The sequence below is a fragment of the Oncorhynchus mykiss genome, chromosome 28, assembly GCF_013265735.2.
Source record: "Oncorhynchus mykiss isolate Arlee chromosome 28, USDA_OmykA_1.1, whole genome shotgun sequence".
Classification (NCBI taxonomy): Eukaryota; Metazoa; Chordata; class Actinopteri; order Salmoniformes; family Salmonidae; genus Oncorhynchus; species Oncorhynchus mykiss.
This window is the reverse complement of record NC_048592.1, coordinates 17,499,574-17,515,755: the sequence shown is the minus strand read 5'-3', so window position 1 is coordinate 17,515,755 and position 16,182 is coordinate 17,499,574. Positions and strand designations below refer to the sequence as shown.

General features: G+C 39.8%; 1 protein-coding gene across 1 annotated transcript in view; it reads right to left on the bottom strand.

The window, feature by feature from the left end:
* LOC110508652 (apoptosis regulator Bcl-2) overlaps positions 1-16,182 on the bottom strand; it is a 56,207-nt gene that overhangs the window by 38,232 nt on the left and 1,793 nt on the right. The gene's annotated exons all lie outside the window — the stretch shown is intronic.

Here is a 16,182-nt window from a genome sequence, read left to right as displayed (position 1 = left end):
GGCTCTCCTGAGAAGAGGCAGAAATAAGCACAGGACAGGAGGGGTGTGGAGGGCCTGGGGGAGAAGAGAGGAGGCAAAGGACCAAAGGTCATATCCTCTCACACTGAGAGTGCACTGTAAAAAAAGGCTACTTAACCAATTGCTTAATCAGCATTATTCTGTGAATTGAGTAGACTTCAAAAGGACAAACATTTGACTTAATGTGTTAAAGTTTGTGAGATGCAGAGTGGGGGAAGGGATGATCTCTGCATGTGTGGTTCCCACCGTGAAGCATGGAGGAGGAGGTGTGATGGTGTGGGGGTGCTTTGCTGGTAACACAGTCAGTGATTTGAAATTCAATTTAGAATTCAATTTAGATTTAGAATTCAAGGCACACTTAACCAGCATGGTTACCACATCATTCTGCAGCGATACGCTATCCCATCTAGTTTGCGCAAGTGGGACTATCATTTGTTTTCAACAGGACAATGACCCAAACACACCTCCAGGCTGTGTAAGGGCTATTTGACCAAGGAGAGTGATGGAGTGCTGCACCAGATGACCTGGCCTCCACAATCATCCAACCTCAACCCAATTGAGATGGTGTAAAGGGTGCGTGCAGGTGGCAGAGAACCAACTTGGTATAAACGGAGTTGTTTAATAAGTGCTCACAAAACTCAGAAAATCAAAATATACAAAATAATAAAAGTGGGTACAAAACCCGTCACACACCAGAACATAACTTGCACATAACATACAATCAAACAATCACCGACAAGGACATGAGGGGAAACAGAGGGTTAAATACACAACATGCAATTGATGGGATTGGAACGAGATGTGAAGGAAGACCAGACAAAACCAATGGAAAATGAAAAATGGATCAGCGATGGCTAGAAAGTCGGTGACGTCAACCGCCGAACACCGCCCGAAAAGGGGAAGGACCGACTTCGGCGGACGTCGTGACAGATGGTTTGGAAAAGCAGCCAACAAGTGCTCAACATATGTGGGAACTCCTTCAAAACTGTTGGAAAAGCATTCCTCATGAAGCTGGTTGAGAGAATGCCAAGACTGTGCAAAGCTGTCATCAAGGCAAAAGGGTGGCTACTTTGAAGAATCTCATTTTGATACTACATGATTCCATATGTGTTATTTCATATTTCTGATGTCTTCACTATTATTCTATTATAGAAAATAGTGAAAATAAAGAAAAAGTAGGTGTGTCCAAACTTTTGACTGGTACTGTATATATATATTCCAGTAGACGGAAACAGCCCGGTGTACTTGAGATTATTCTGGGCAGTCATTCATTTTGATTCTGGGCTGAGTCCGACACCCGATTCCGGGCCGATTCCTCATTGCTAGCTGGGTTAAGTCTGATTTGGATATAGTTGGCTGTTTTTGCTGCATAACATGTAGAAGTTGTCTCTTTTCAGTGTTAGAAGAAGTGACTGCTAAATGCTAAGTCCCGATCGTATAATATGCTTGGCATAGCAGCATACAGAAATCGTTGACGGTATTCAAATGTGTTTTTTACCTGTAATGTAATTGATTGGTAATGATGTCATGAACATGTGTTGGGGTTAACATCCATGAAACCATTATACTCCAATTTTACCTCAACATTGAGTGAAATACATACACAGTTGAAGTCGGAAGTTTACATACACCTTAGCCAAATACATTTAAACTCCGTTTTTCACAATTCCTGACATTTAATCCCAGTAAAAATCCCCTGTTTTACGTCAGTTAGGATCACCACTTTCCTTTAAGAATGTGAAATGTCAGAATAATAGCAGAGAGAATAATTTATTTCAGATTTTATTTCTTTCATCACATTCCCAGTGGGTCAGAAGTTTACATATACTCAATTAGTATTTGGTAGAATTGCCTTAAATTGTTTAACAAGGTCAAATGTTTCGGGTAACCTTCCACAAGCTTCCCACAATAAGTTGGGTGAATTTTGGCCCATTCCTCCAGACAGAGCTGGTGTAACTGAGTCAGGTTTGTAGGCCTCCTTGCTCGCACAAGCTTTTTCAGTTCTGCCAGCAAATTAGCTTATCAGAAGTTTCTAAAGCCATGACATCATTTTCTGGAATTTTCCAAGTAGTTTAAAGGCACAGTCAACTTAGTGTATGTAAATTTCTGACTCACTGGAATTGTGATACAATGAATTATAAGTGAAATAATCTGTCTGTAAACAATTGTTTAAAATATTACTTGTGTCATGCACAAAGTAGATGTCCTAACCGACTTGCCAAAACTATAGTTTGTTAACAAGAAATTTGTGGAGTGGTTGAAAAATGAGTTTTAATGACTCCAACCTAAGTGTATGTAAACTTCCGAGTTCAACTGTAGAAACAATAGCCTAAATGTAGACGCATTTTGCTGGAGGGCAATGAGTAGACTTGGGATCTTTCCCCCATGGCTCTTTCCCATATGGATTTCCATTGCAATTCCACGGTTTTGGTCGAGTTCGATTGACCTCTTTACCACATCTATTGCGAGTGTACCCGTGACTTTAACAGTGAAATTGGCAGGGTTAGAGGTTCCAAGTTCTATTAATTATATTTCTATGTGTGCTGCTGCTGCATTGTTGGGGGTGTTTTTTGCCTAGGCAACCGAAGACTCGTTTGTTTCAGCAAGGAGCAACAAAGTTTAATCACTTTGTTAAGAGTCCATGTTATGGCCGATACAGACTCGACCGCACGAATGCCCGGCCATCCCATCTACAGTCAGCTGTTCGTTCCACACAACAACATTCTGTTTTTTTAACGGTAATGACCGTTGGTTTTTTTTCATGACGGTCTTCATCCATAACCGTCAGTTACATGGATATACTGTAATTGTGCCAGCCCTAACTAAACCAATTATTTAATCAGCATTATTATGTGACTTGAGTAGACTTCAAAAGGACGAGAACTTGAACTGATGTGTTAAAGTGTGTTTGCTCAACACACTCTGCTTGAGTCAGCCAAATTTGACCAAGCTTGTTGAGTAAAATTACAAATTAATGTTTGCTCAAAACAACTGAAAACCATGCCCATCATTATCATATTTCCCAGCATGCTTTCTTGCAGGTAGATTTTTCAGAATTGTTTGTTTCAATACCTGTTTTTGCATGTCATTTGATTGGTTGATTAACCTTATGCTACACAAACATAAATAACATACATTTTTCTTTACTAATCCAATCTGTTAGTAGTTGGACTTATTGCGCTCGTTACTGAAATGGCTGTTTAAAGTTAATATGATTTAAGTAGTTTCATTAAGGAATCTTCCTTACCCCAGCAGTCATTCTGGATGCAGGTTGTGGGTGATTAAAAAGTTCCAATTGATTGCTATCCTCACTCTGCCTAGATTCCAATAGGAATTACACATCACTTTGCAAGGCAACATAACTTGACTTGCAAAGTGATGTGGCCTGTAAACCAGTAGTTTCAGACCACCATGTTAGGGTGTAACTAGGCCCTTAAAGAAAGGCCTGATGATATATGTAATGTATTGCCATAAACAATTTTATTTTAAAGATAATATATTCACTTAGACAGTAAAACCATTGAATACAACAACCATGACTCTGTCGCTAAGAAATACAGTCATGGGTGGTAACTACAGTTCACTTAAAAGGCAAGGCACTCTGGGAAAAATGCAAATAAGGTAGAATTAGGGATGCACGATATATCGGTAAGCATATCGGAATAGGATGATATTAGCTAAACATGCCAGCATCGGGATGTCTAGTTTAACGACAATGTGCAAAGCCGATGTCAAAGCTGACGTGCATACCTATATAACATATAGCGTAGGTAGATGATGTAATGACGCCACGTAAAATGTTGCGCTACACGTGCAACACAGCATTCCTAAACTAGCCCACAATGTCAGCTGTGTGGATCGAGCAGTCAACAAGTCATGCAGTCATTTGAAAGAGTAAGAACATTTCAGCGAGACAACTCAAAGGCAAAATCCATTAACGCCAAGATAATGGAATTTATTGCCTTTGACAATCAACCGTTCTCTGTCATGGATTATGTTGGCTTTCGCCGACTTGTCGAGCACCTCGAGCCCTGGTACACACTACCAAGTAGGCGCTATTTTTCAGATGCTGCCCTACCGGAGTTACACAGTATTGTTGAAACTCACATCCATGAGCTACTTGCTATGGGCATCACTGCTATTAACTTCACAACTGACATTTGGACCAGAGATGTCAGCCCCATGAGCATGCTGAGTCTGACAGCACAGTTAGTCGATGAGGATTCGTACTGATGAAAGCCGTATTGCATGCTCAAGAATGTGCTGGTTCTCATAGCGCTGCAACCATTTCAATGGCATTCGAGAACATGTTTGAAACTTGGAAACATGAACACACACCTACCTCCATTCAAACAACTGACTGGAGAAATAAGCTCATCAACTGCGTCTGCATCAGACATGATACCATCTGTCATGGCATTGAAACACCTGCTGTGAACAAGCGATTCGGTGGCATTCTCTCTGAGCCTCTTTACTGTGTCGCCACCATGCTCGATGCTAGGTACAAGGACCACTACTTTGATGCAGACAAGAAAACTGGGTTTACGTGAAATGTTAGACACAGCCGAGCTGGACAAAATGGAAATGGACAAAGTGTGTGTGTGTGTGTGTGTGTGTGTGTGTGTGTGTGTGTGTGTGTGTGTGTGTGTGTGTGTGTGTGTGTGTGTGTGTGTGTGTGTGTGTGTGTGTGTGCGTTTCAACTATTTAACTATACTAGAATGCTTAAAAGGCTGCTAAAATGTTCAAGATCAGTTATCGGTATCGGATTTTTTGGCAGGGAAAATATCGGATATCGGAATCGGCCAAAAATGTCATATCGGTGCATCCCTAGATAGAATATATTCTCAAATTGAACTGTATACTCAACATAAAATTCTTTGTTGTTTCAGCTATATTCCCAAATGTTGAACAAACTCACAATCCTATTGCAGCTTGGTGCATTACAGTTTTTTACAGTGTGTATTCATGTCAGAGAGACCTGGCTCTATCAGTGCGAAATGTTTTTGAGATTACAGCATCTGACTCTCTCTCTTTCTTTCTTTCTTTCTCTCTGCTGATGAGTGGAAACAGAGTGGCAGATGTTGAGCGACTGATGCCCAATCAAACTCTGCTTTCCGCACTACACTCCGCAGAGGGGTACAACAGAGGGGGTAAATTTGGCTGCTCCGGCATAGCTCATACATGCTTTTTAAATCTCCCTTATACAACCCCAGTCCTATAGTCCATCATCCCAACATTTAACAATAGTTTTGGGGTTGATTTATGTTTAGAAAGCATCTGGATCTGTTGATAGCTGTATCAGGCTTCTGAAACCCCACCGATCATCTCTGGCTAATGGCTGCACGTTCCCATTCCGCCATGACATCAAACTAAAACGTATCAACCTCTGGGGCTTGAATGGGCAAGAATGGACTCTATAAACCCATCTGTCAGGATGAATGGCCGATGGCACCAAATGACACTCGGAAACATGGACATTTTTCGGAAATGAGAGTTGCAGTTGGTTGACTGCGGGTAGTGATGAGAGTTTTTTTATATATATATTTTTCCCAATTTCCCGAGAGCCCTGGTCAAAAGTAGTGCACTATTTATGGAATAGTATTCCATTTGGGATGCACCCAGGTCTCCATTGTCAGCTCGGCGCAGGAGAAACAGGTTCTCCCTTCCATCCTGTGCAGGCATGTCACCCTGATGGAGATTAATGACTTCCCAACTGTCCCTGTTCCCCTCATCCCCGAACAGAGGGGGAAAGGGAGAGGAAGAGATGAAGGGGAGCAGACAGACCATATGCCCACAGCAGCACAGTATCCTAGCAACACCTCCCCGCTCAACCCCCTTATCCTGATTTTGGTAGTACTCTCTCCAGGACTGACCCAGTCAAATTTGTTCTACATTATTACAACAAACACCTGCCCTTAGACAAGACCACCTGGTTCACAGTACTCCTTGAACGACCCCGTCCGTGGTGTTTGGACTGGCCCGGGTGAATTCTTCCTGTCCCCCACCCTCCAATCACCTGCCTCTAACTCCCTCATGATGGGTCTTCCAGGTGCTCTCATCCATCCTCTACCCCTCCTCCTACTGTATGAAAACCCAAAACAAAGGTAGTAATTAGAAGTGATATCATCTTCTGCACATCTATCACCCAAGTGTTTAATTTGCCATACTGTAATAATTTCGCCACTATGGCCTATTTATTGCCTCACCCTCCCTTATCCTACCTCATTTGCACACACTGTATATAGACTTTCTCTATTGTATTATTGACTGTATGTTTGTTTATTCCATGTGTAACTCTGTGTTGTTGTTTGTGTCGCACTGCTTTGCTTTATCTTGGCCAGGTCGCAGTTGTAAATGAGAACTTGTTCTCAACTAGCCTACCTGGTTAAATAAAGGTGAAATAAAAAATAAAATAAAAAGAAGTGAGAGTGGAGTTCGGCGTCTTTAAATAAACTCGGAACCTTTTGTGAACCAGACTTTAAAAAATACCAAAAAAACATTGACCAATGTTAAGCTTAACCCATTATTGTTGCAATTGTGTTAACTGTAGTCCTGGACAAGCTGTGTGACCTGTGTTGTATTTTAGCCGAGTACATTTTGGCCAGACTCCCCTCCTCCCCCTCAGCTAGACTACTCCCTGCGGTTAAGTGTGTCAATTCAGAAGGAAGTTGGCAGTCGTCTGCCATCCAGGGCGCCACTATCCAATCGCTCATTATTTACCGAAAGTCCCACAAATAAACACAGGTGTACCTCATCCACACGTGGGTGGACACAGGGCCTAAACATTATGTCTACTGTATGTGGCACTGTCTGTCTGGCTCAGAGACCTTATTATCCAATCAAAATAAAGGCCCTTTTAACCAGCTGCAATTACTCTCGCCACAAAAGACAGGAAATAGTACATTTATCCAGGTGAAAGAAGGAGGACAAAAAAGGCACAAAGACAACACAACACAAACTTAAGAGCAGGGACCAAGGTGAATCTGAAGGAGTTGGGGTATGTGGGAGAGTAATGATCACGACCGAATGTGAGCCATCCCAACCCAGATGGATTACAAACAATTGAGACCTTGTTATAGTTTTTGTTTTGGGGAAGGTATATATTCGGCACATACACCGGTGATTCCAGACTCAACAACGGCCAGTGACCCATACCTATTTAGAGCTTTGAGACTGTCTCCAAAATAACAGGAAGCATGCGAGTGGCTGATGGACATGTTTTCCACACCACTCTCATGTGTCTAAATGTCACTAGGTTAATTAACTTCCCACTTCTCTCTGTTTTTAGAGGAGAGGAAAACATCAACATGCAGATTGAATTACCTCAGAGTAAGACACACAATGGCACAATGTTCCCTACTTATGCCTGGTGACACTATACAACCTCTGCTAGTTAATAATCCACATTCATTCCAATACCTTTTAGAACATTCAGTATCTACCTTTGATCTACAGCGGAACACTAACCTGGTTTGGAATATACATTATGGTGATCTTTATAGACACCTTTATTGCTCAGTATATACAGTGCATTCGTAAAGTATTCAGACCCCTTGGCTTTTTCCACATTTTGTTACATTACAGCCTTATTGTAAAATTGATTAAATATATGTTTCCCCTCTTCTATCTACACACAGTAGATATCTACTATCTACACACCCCATAATGACAAAGCAAAAACAGGTTTTTAGGAAATTTTGCAAATGTATAAAAAAAAATGGAAACTGAAATAGCCCATTTACATTGTTATTTTGACCCTTTTCTCAGTTGTTGAAGCACCCTTGGCATTGATTACAACCATCACTCCTGTGTTCGAAAGGCATGTTGTGTTAGCTAATCCAAGTTTATAATTTTAAAAAGCTAATTGATCATTAGAAACCCTTTTGCAATTATGTTAGCACAACTGAAAACTGTTGTTCTGATAAAAGAAACCATGTGCCATGGAATCGGTACATCGAAAATCTCTTCCCATTTATTTTGCAACCTGTCTGGTGCAGCTGTCAACATTTTTGTCCTTAAACGAAACTGGTATTAGTTTCTATTTATGCCAATTCCTTTCAGCCAATTTGTATCTTTAATATATGGCAGGCAAACAAGTTCTCTACCTTCTCCCTTTTCCACTTGCCTCCTCCATTTTTGTGCTAATATTTGGATTGAGCAGATATTCCCATATATTTTCAATAGCTGCATGTGACATAACTCCTCCGTTTATTTTCATTGAATATATCATTCATAAATATAATAAACATTTTAAACATTTTTATTCATCAGTATATTTGAGTTGAACCATAACATTTGTTGTACTATTTGTTCCATAATTTCTGCAGGAGAAAACTGAAATTGTAAACAGCTTTGTATGGATTGATTCTTAAAAATACATTTTTTTAAATTATTTAGTCGGAAATGAGAAGCTGTAATGTGTATAAAGGCAAAAAAAAAGCAATTATTGAGCAAAGGATGAGCCTTAATAATCTACTGGAGAACCATTTTGGGTTTAAGTATAACTTATGTATGAGTGAAGCTTTTAGTGAGAGGTTTAAAGCTTTAATATTTCATCAAACTCATATTCATTATATAAATAGGCACGTTTAATTTTGTCTGGCTTAACATTCCAAATCAAATGAAATATTTATGCTCATATGTTTTAAAAACGAGTCGTCTGGAGTAGTAAGTAAGTTAACTGTGATAGAAGCAAATAGTTAATCAATCCGATTTTTCCATAAATAGACAAGTTTTTACCTCTTCATGGTTGCAGAATCTTATCTATTTTTGTTCATTTATAAGTTTGTTTATATTTTTTGAGATGTGAATACCAAGCATGTCTACTTCACCATCCGCCCATTTTATTGGTAAACTACAAGGTAGTGTAAACACTGTATTTTTTAACGATCCAATACATAATATGGTACACTTGTCATAATTAGGTTTTAGTCCAGAGAGGCTAGAAACGTGATCAAGATCTTCAATGAGACTGTGCAGGGATCCAGATTGCGGACTTAGGAAAAAAATTGAGTCATCAGCATACATTGACACATTTGTTTTTATCCCCTGGACTTCTAACCCCTTGATGTTCTTTTTCGGTAGCCTAGTGGTTAGAGCGTTGGACTCAACCGGAAGGTTGCACGTTCAAACCCCCGAGCTGACATGGTACAAATCTATCGTTCTGCCCCTGAACAGGCAGTTAACCGTCATTGAAAATAATGCCTCCCGGGTGGCGCAGTGGTTAAGGGTGCTGTACTGCAGCGCCAGCTGTGCCATCAGAGTCCCTGGGTTCGCGCCCAGGCTCTGTCGTAACCGGCCGTGACCGGGAGGTCCGTGGGGCACAATTGGCCTAGCGTCGTCCGGGTTAGGGAGGGATTGGTCAGTAGTCTCATCGCACACCAGCGACTCCTGTGGCGGGCCGGGCGCAGTGCGCGCTAGCCAAGGTTAGTAACTACAACAATTAGATACCACGAAATTGGGGAGAAAAAGGGGTAAAAAATTCAACAACAAAATATATATATATATATATATATATATATAATTTGTTCTTAACTGACTTGCCTAGTTAAAGGTAAAAAATAAAATAAAAAATAGCTAGCATTTCAATAATAATTAATAAATAAATAATAAACAAATAAATAATTATGTAGACAACGGACAGCCTTGTTTTACTCCTCTTAAAAGCTCAATACTTTCTGAGAAGTAACCATTATTTACTATTTTACATCTGGGGTTGCTGTACATAACTTTAACCCATTGTATAAGAGATTCACCGAAATTAAAGTAAACCAGGCATTATATATAAATTCTAGTCGTACTTTATCAAATGCATTTTCAAAATCTGCTATGAAGACGAGGGGTGGTATCTTTGATGTTTCATAATGGTCAATTGTTTCAAGTAATTGTTGTATATTATCTCCAATATATCGTCCGTGTAAAAAACCTGTCTGATCTGGATGAACAATATCTGGTAAAAACTTGTTTTATTCTACGTGCTATGCATTTCACCAGAATTTTCGCAAGTGTAAGAGGCCCCCCGTTTTTTAAATGGACTGGATCTTTATACTTACCACCTGGGTCCTGCTTTAGTAGTAATAAAATCAGAATTTCATGTTGAGTACCTGAAAGTCTACCATTTTTGTAGGAGTAAATAAAACATGCTAATAATGGATATTTGAGTACATCAAAAAAGGTCTGATTATTCCTCTACTGGTATACCATCAAGCCCTGGTGTTTTTCCAGACTGAAAAAAATGTTATTGCCTCAAAAAGTTAATTTTATATTATTATTATTAGGAAATAAATCCTTACAGTTAACATCATTCAGTGGAAATGGAGGAGAATGAAAAGAAAACATGCTTAAACTATTTTGGTTCCTCTTTCAAAATGTAATCTGGTGAATCATGGATGACTCCATCATTTGTATCGAGTTTCTGTAAATTCTTTTTGATAGCAATTCTATGTTGAAGATTCAATAATCTATTTTTAAATTTTTCACAATTTTCCATCCAATTTGTTTTAATGATGAGTATTGTATTGAATGGCCTCTAAAAGTACATTTAAAAGTAAGGGGATCTGCTGTACCTATGTTGTGCAAAAAAAGTATATTATTTAATCAATAAGATTCGATCTGCCAAGCCATTACAATTATACCTGGCTATACTTATTTCCCCACTTACCATAACGATACCAAAGTTTCAAGTATACTTACCACAACCAATGTTTGTAAACTTCCCATTAAAAAGGACCATGATGATTAAGTGTCCATATAGATGTCCCATAATATTTGCACTGTTAAGCATACTGTAGCTGCAACTCCAATTGTCCTCATATTCCACCCACTAAAACCTACCCCCATATCTGGGTCTGTTGTCACTAAGACCTTCTCCCTGACTCATGGCGCACATTTGCATCCTAAGGTAAACCCTTGGCTGCCAATTGGTGTTAGGCCAGAGGGAAATAACATAAATATCAATGAGGGTGCTTTTTAAGAGAACTAACCAAATAACATGGATAACAGTCAGAAAACAAGAAATAGTAACAATAATACATCATAATAATAGAAATAACAACAGCACAATCTTATAAATGCATGCTCACATTTAGAGAGTCCTAGCAAGACTATAAGCATGTCAGCCCAGCCTGCTCAGTTCATTCGATTCAATTGTCCTAAATGTTTTGAAAAAAATGAAGAGAAAACTACCTATATACATTGCAAGACCAGTTCTTAATGTCCATCACATCCTCATTATATCCTGTTTAATTCTTAGAAAAAAAAGGAAGAAGGAAAAAAGGAACATTGATTCTAATGCCAGCTAATGGCTGCAAGTAAAACATTGTCTTAGGCATCACACTGCACATAAAGGAATACCCAAGTTTAACTTACAATTGACTCTGAAACACCCATGGCACGATAGCCAAGAATACATGCAGTATTGACAATCCAGAGCAAGTAAACCAACCCTCTCTCCACCCATACACATTATTTTTTATTCCAGGGTCGTTGCTCTCACACATTGGCTGTTGTTTGCAGGCCAAAATCATTAGGATCAAGAATATAAAAGGTAGCGTAGATATCTTATATACCGAAATATATAATATACCTCTCACTTAGAGAAGTACTACCAGTGGTGGAAAACGTACTCAATTGTCATACATGAGTAAAAGTAAAGATACCTTAATAGAAAATGACTCAAGTAAAAGTGAAAGTCACCCAGTAAAACACTACTTGAGTAAAAGTCTAAAAGTATTTGTTGAAGTCAGAAGTTTACATACACTTAGGTTGGAGTCAATAAAACTCTTTTTTCAACCACTCCACAAATTTCTTGTTAACAAACTATAGTTTTAGCAAGTCGGTTAGGACATCTATTTTGTGCAAGACACAAGTAATTTTTCCAACAATTGTTTACAGACAGATTATTTGACTTATAATTCACTGTATCACAATTCCAGTGGGTCAGACGTTTACATACACTAAGTTGACTGTGCCTTTAAACAGCTTGGAAAATTCCAGAAAATGATGTCATGGCTTTAGAAACTTCTGATAGGCTAATTGACATAATTTGAGTCAATTGGAAGTGTAACTGTGGATGTATTTCAAGGCCTACCTTCAAACTCAGGGCCTCTTTGCTTGACATCATGGGAAAATCAAAAGAAATCAGCCAAGACCTCAGAAAAAATATTGTAGACCTCCACAAGTCTGGTTCATCTTTGGGAGCAATTTCCAAACACCTGAAGGTACCATGTTCATCTTACAAACAATAGCACGCAAGTATAAACACCATGGGACCACACAGCTGTCATACCGCTCAGGAAGGAGATGCGTTCTGTCTCCTAGAGATTTATGTAATTTGGTGGGAAAAGGGCAAATAAATCCCAGAACAACAGCAAAGGACCTTGTAAAGATGCTGGAGGAAACCGGTACAAAAGTATCTATATCCACAGTAAAATGGGTCCTATATCGACATAACCTGAATGGCCGCTCAGCAAGGAAGAAGCCACTGCTCCGAAACCACCATAAAAAAGCAAGACTATGATTTGCAACTGCACATGGGGAAAAATATCGTAATTTTTGGAGAAATGTCATCTGGTCTGATGAAACAAAAATAGAACTGTTTGTCAATAATAACCATCATTATGTTTGGAGGAAAAAGGGGGAGGCTTGCAAACCATGAAACACAGGGGTGGCAGCATCATGTTGTGGGGGTGCTTTGCTGCAGGAGGGACTGGTGCACTTCACAAAATAGATGGCATCATGAGGAAAGAAAATTATGTGGATATATTTTAGCAACATCTCAAGACATCAGTCAGGAAGTTAAAACTTGATCGTAAATGGGTCTCCCAAATGGACAATGACCCCAAGCATGTGAGTGGTTAACCTAAGACAGGGAATTTTTACTAGGATTAAATGTCAGTAATTGTGAAAAACTGAGTTTAAATGTATTTGGCTAAGGTGTATGTAAACTTCCAACTTCAACTGTACTTAAGTAAGAAAAGTCTGTGTGTAGCTAGTGCAGAGGAGTCAGGCGCAGGACAGCAGAGATGAGTAAATGAAAGTAACTTTACTCAAAGTCATCAAAATACAAGAGAATTACCAAGCCCACTGTACGGACCACAATACAACAAACAATCACTCACAAACATACATGGGGAAACAGAGGGTTAAATAATGAACAGGTAATTGGGGAATTGAAACCAGGTGTGTAGGACAAAGACAAAACAAATGGAAAATGAAAGGTGGATCGGCGATGGCTAGAAGGCCAGTGACGTCGATCGCCGAACGAACGAGGAGAGGGACTGACTTTGGCGGAAATCATGACATTAAGTATCAAAAGTAAAAAAGTATAAATCATTTCAAATTCCTTTACTAAGATGGCACCATTTTCTTATTTTTTTAAATGTATGGATAGCCAGGGGCACTCCAACATTCAGACATAATTTACAAACGAAGCATGTGTGTTTAGTGAGTCCGCCAGATCAGAGGCCGTAGGGATGACCAGGGATGTTCTGTTGATGAGTGCGTGTATTGGACCATTTTCCTGTTCTGCTAAGCATTGAAATGTAACAAGTCAGGGAAAATGTATAGAGTAAAAAGTACAGTATTTTCTTAACAAATGTAGTGAAGTAAAAGTAAAAGTTGTCAAAATTATAAATAGTAAAACAAGATACCCCCCAAAAACGACTTAAGTAGTACTATAAAGTATTTTTACTTATGTACTTTACACCACTAAGTGCTTCCATAAGCCAGTTATTGTGTTAGTTCTACCATTAACTTTAATCAGTTTATCCCAGTGTTAACCAGCCTGCCACACACTAATAGAGACAACAACCATGTTGACAATACCTAATCCATTTGATGGTGTGTATCGGAACAATAATAATCCTTTACATTTTTTATATTGAGATATATTTTTTAAATGTAAAAGGGTAATAACACCAAATATTTTAGGATCGTATAGGCCTACTGTCCTGTTGGAAGATGAACCTTCGCCCCAGTCTGAGGTCCTGAGCACTCTAGAGCAGGTTTTCATTAAGGATCTCACTGTACTTTGCTCCGTTCATCTTTCTCTAGATCCTGACTAGTCTCCCAGTCCCTTCCACTGAAAAGCATCACCACAGCATGATGTCGCCACCACCATACATCACCGTAGGGTTGGTGCCAGGTTTCCTCCAGACGTGATGCTTGGCATTCAAGCTAAAGAGTTCAATCTTGGATTCATCAGACCTGAGAGTCCTTTAGTTGCCCTTTGGAAAACTCCAAGCGGGCTGTCATGTGCCTTTTACTGAGGTGTGGTTCCGTCTGGCTAATCTACCATAAAGGCCTGATTGGTGGAGTGCTGCAGAGATGGTTGTCCTTCTGGAATCCCTGTCAGAGTGACCAATGGGTTCTGTGTTACCTCTCTGACCAAGGCCCTTCTCCCCAATTGCTCAATTTGGCCGGGCTGCCAGCTCTAGGAAGAGTGTTGGTGTTTCCAAACTTCTTCTATTTAAGAATGATGGAGGCCACTATGTTCTTGGGGACCTTCAATGCTGCAGACATTTTTTGGTACCTTTCCCCTGTGCCTCGACGCAATCCTGTCTCGGAGCTCTACGGACAATTCCTTTGACCACGTGGCTTGGTTTTTGCTCTGACATGCACTGTCAACTGTGGGTCCTTATATAGACAGGTGTGTGCCTTTCCATATCATCTCCAATCAATTGAATTTACCACAGGTGGACTCCAATCAAGTTGTAGAAACATCTCAAGGATGATCAATAGAAACAGGATGCACCTGAGCTCAATTTCGAGTCTCATAGCAAAGGGTTTGAATACTGATGTAAATAAGGTATTTCTCTTTTTGTTTTTTTACATTAGCAAACTATTATGGGGTATTGTGTGTAGATTGATGAGGAAAATGTTTATTTCATCCATTTTTGAATAAGGCATTATCGTAACACAATGTTGAAAAAGTCAAAGGGTCTGAATACATTCCGAACGCACTGTGCCTAAGATGTCTGAGAACACCACATAATATGAGCTGAATTATAAACATCAGGGAATTTTGCCCCTTGAAAAGTAAAACTATTATGATAGTGTCTGTTTGCATTGTCAGTTGGATCTCTGCAACATTCTTAATTTAGCATGAACCGTATTTGTATTTATATTACATTTACAGAATTTATGTGTCATTTTTCTGGCATGACGTGAAGCTCACTCACTTCTCTATAGCCTCTGACGTCACATCAGAGACCACGTTTTTTGGATGTGCAATTTTCGCCACTGATCACAAGGCCCTGGCAAAATGACCCAGAAAATTGTTTACATGTACTTTCCCATAATCCTGAATTATCCATTGGATTAAAAGATTCCCTTCAGTTCCCATGGATATGGCACATGAAACCCCGTCGTCTCAACCTCAGTCTTGAAACATTACTGTTTATGCTGACCTACATACAAAAGTACATAGTTAGACTGGGATGTCGGGTATCAGGCTCCAGAGACCTCTCACACACAGACAGACATGGCAGCCACAGCCCGATCCACCATCCCATGACCAAAGGACTCCAACTGAACCGAAATGCACTGGAGGGTGCACGTTACATGTTAAACATACAACCTGGCTCTAGTCTGTGGCTCTGTACTCCTGGGGGCCCCTCTCTCCTCTCTGTGCTTCCCTTTGATATGTGGCACAACCTGACACCTTCAGGGGCAGAGGAGACTCAAGGGGAATGTTAAACGCTCCATCCTTTAGAGATGAAATGCTCCACATAAATCATTGATTAGCCTTCACCCCTCCCATACCCACCCCCATCTACCACCTTGCTTCCTGGCTAGATAGCTGAAACGGTGCAAACGCATGTTATTTTATCATTAATAGCACTTCTGCCAATTAGGGACACATTTTTGGCGGTTTGGCCTTATAAATGTAGAGCTGTAGAGGACAGCAGTCGTAAAGGGGTGGCCACATTGTTCATCTTCAGAGGGGAAATAGTAGTAACAAAAGAAAAACAGAACAGAGGATGTTGTGTGGCTGGTAGTGGTGGATGTGCATACTCAGATATTTGGTGGTAAATGCATTGTGTGTGTGTGCGTGTGTGTGTGTGTGTGTGTGTGTGTGTGTGTGTGTGTGTGTGTGTGTGTGTGTGTGTTCGTGTGTGACTGTGGATCCAAATCAAGTATCCAAAATGTGTGAGTGCGTGTGTA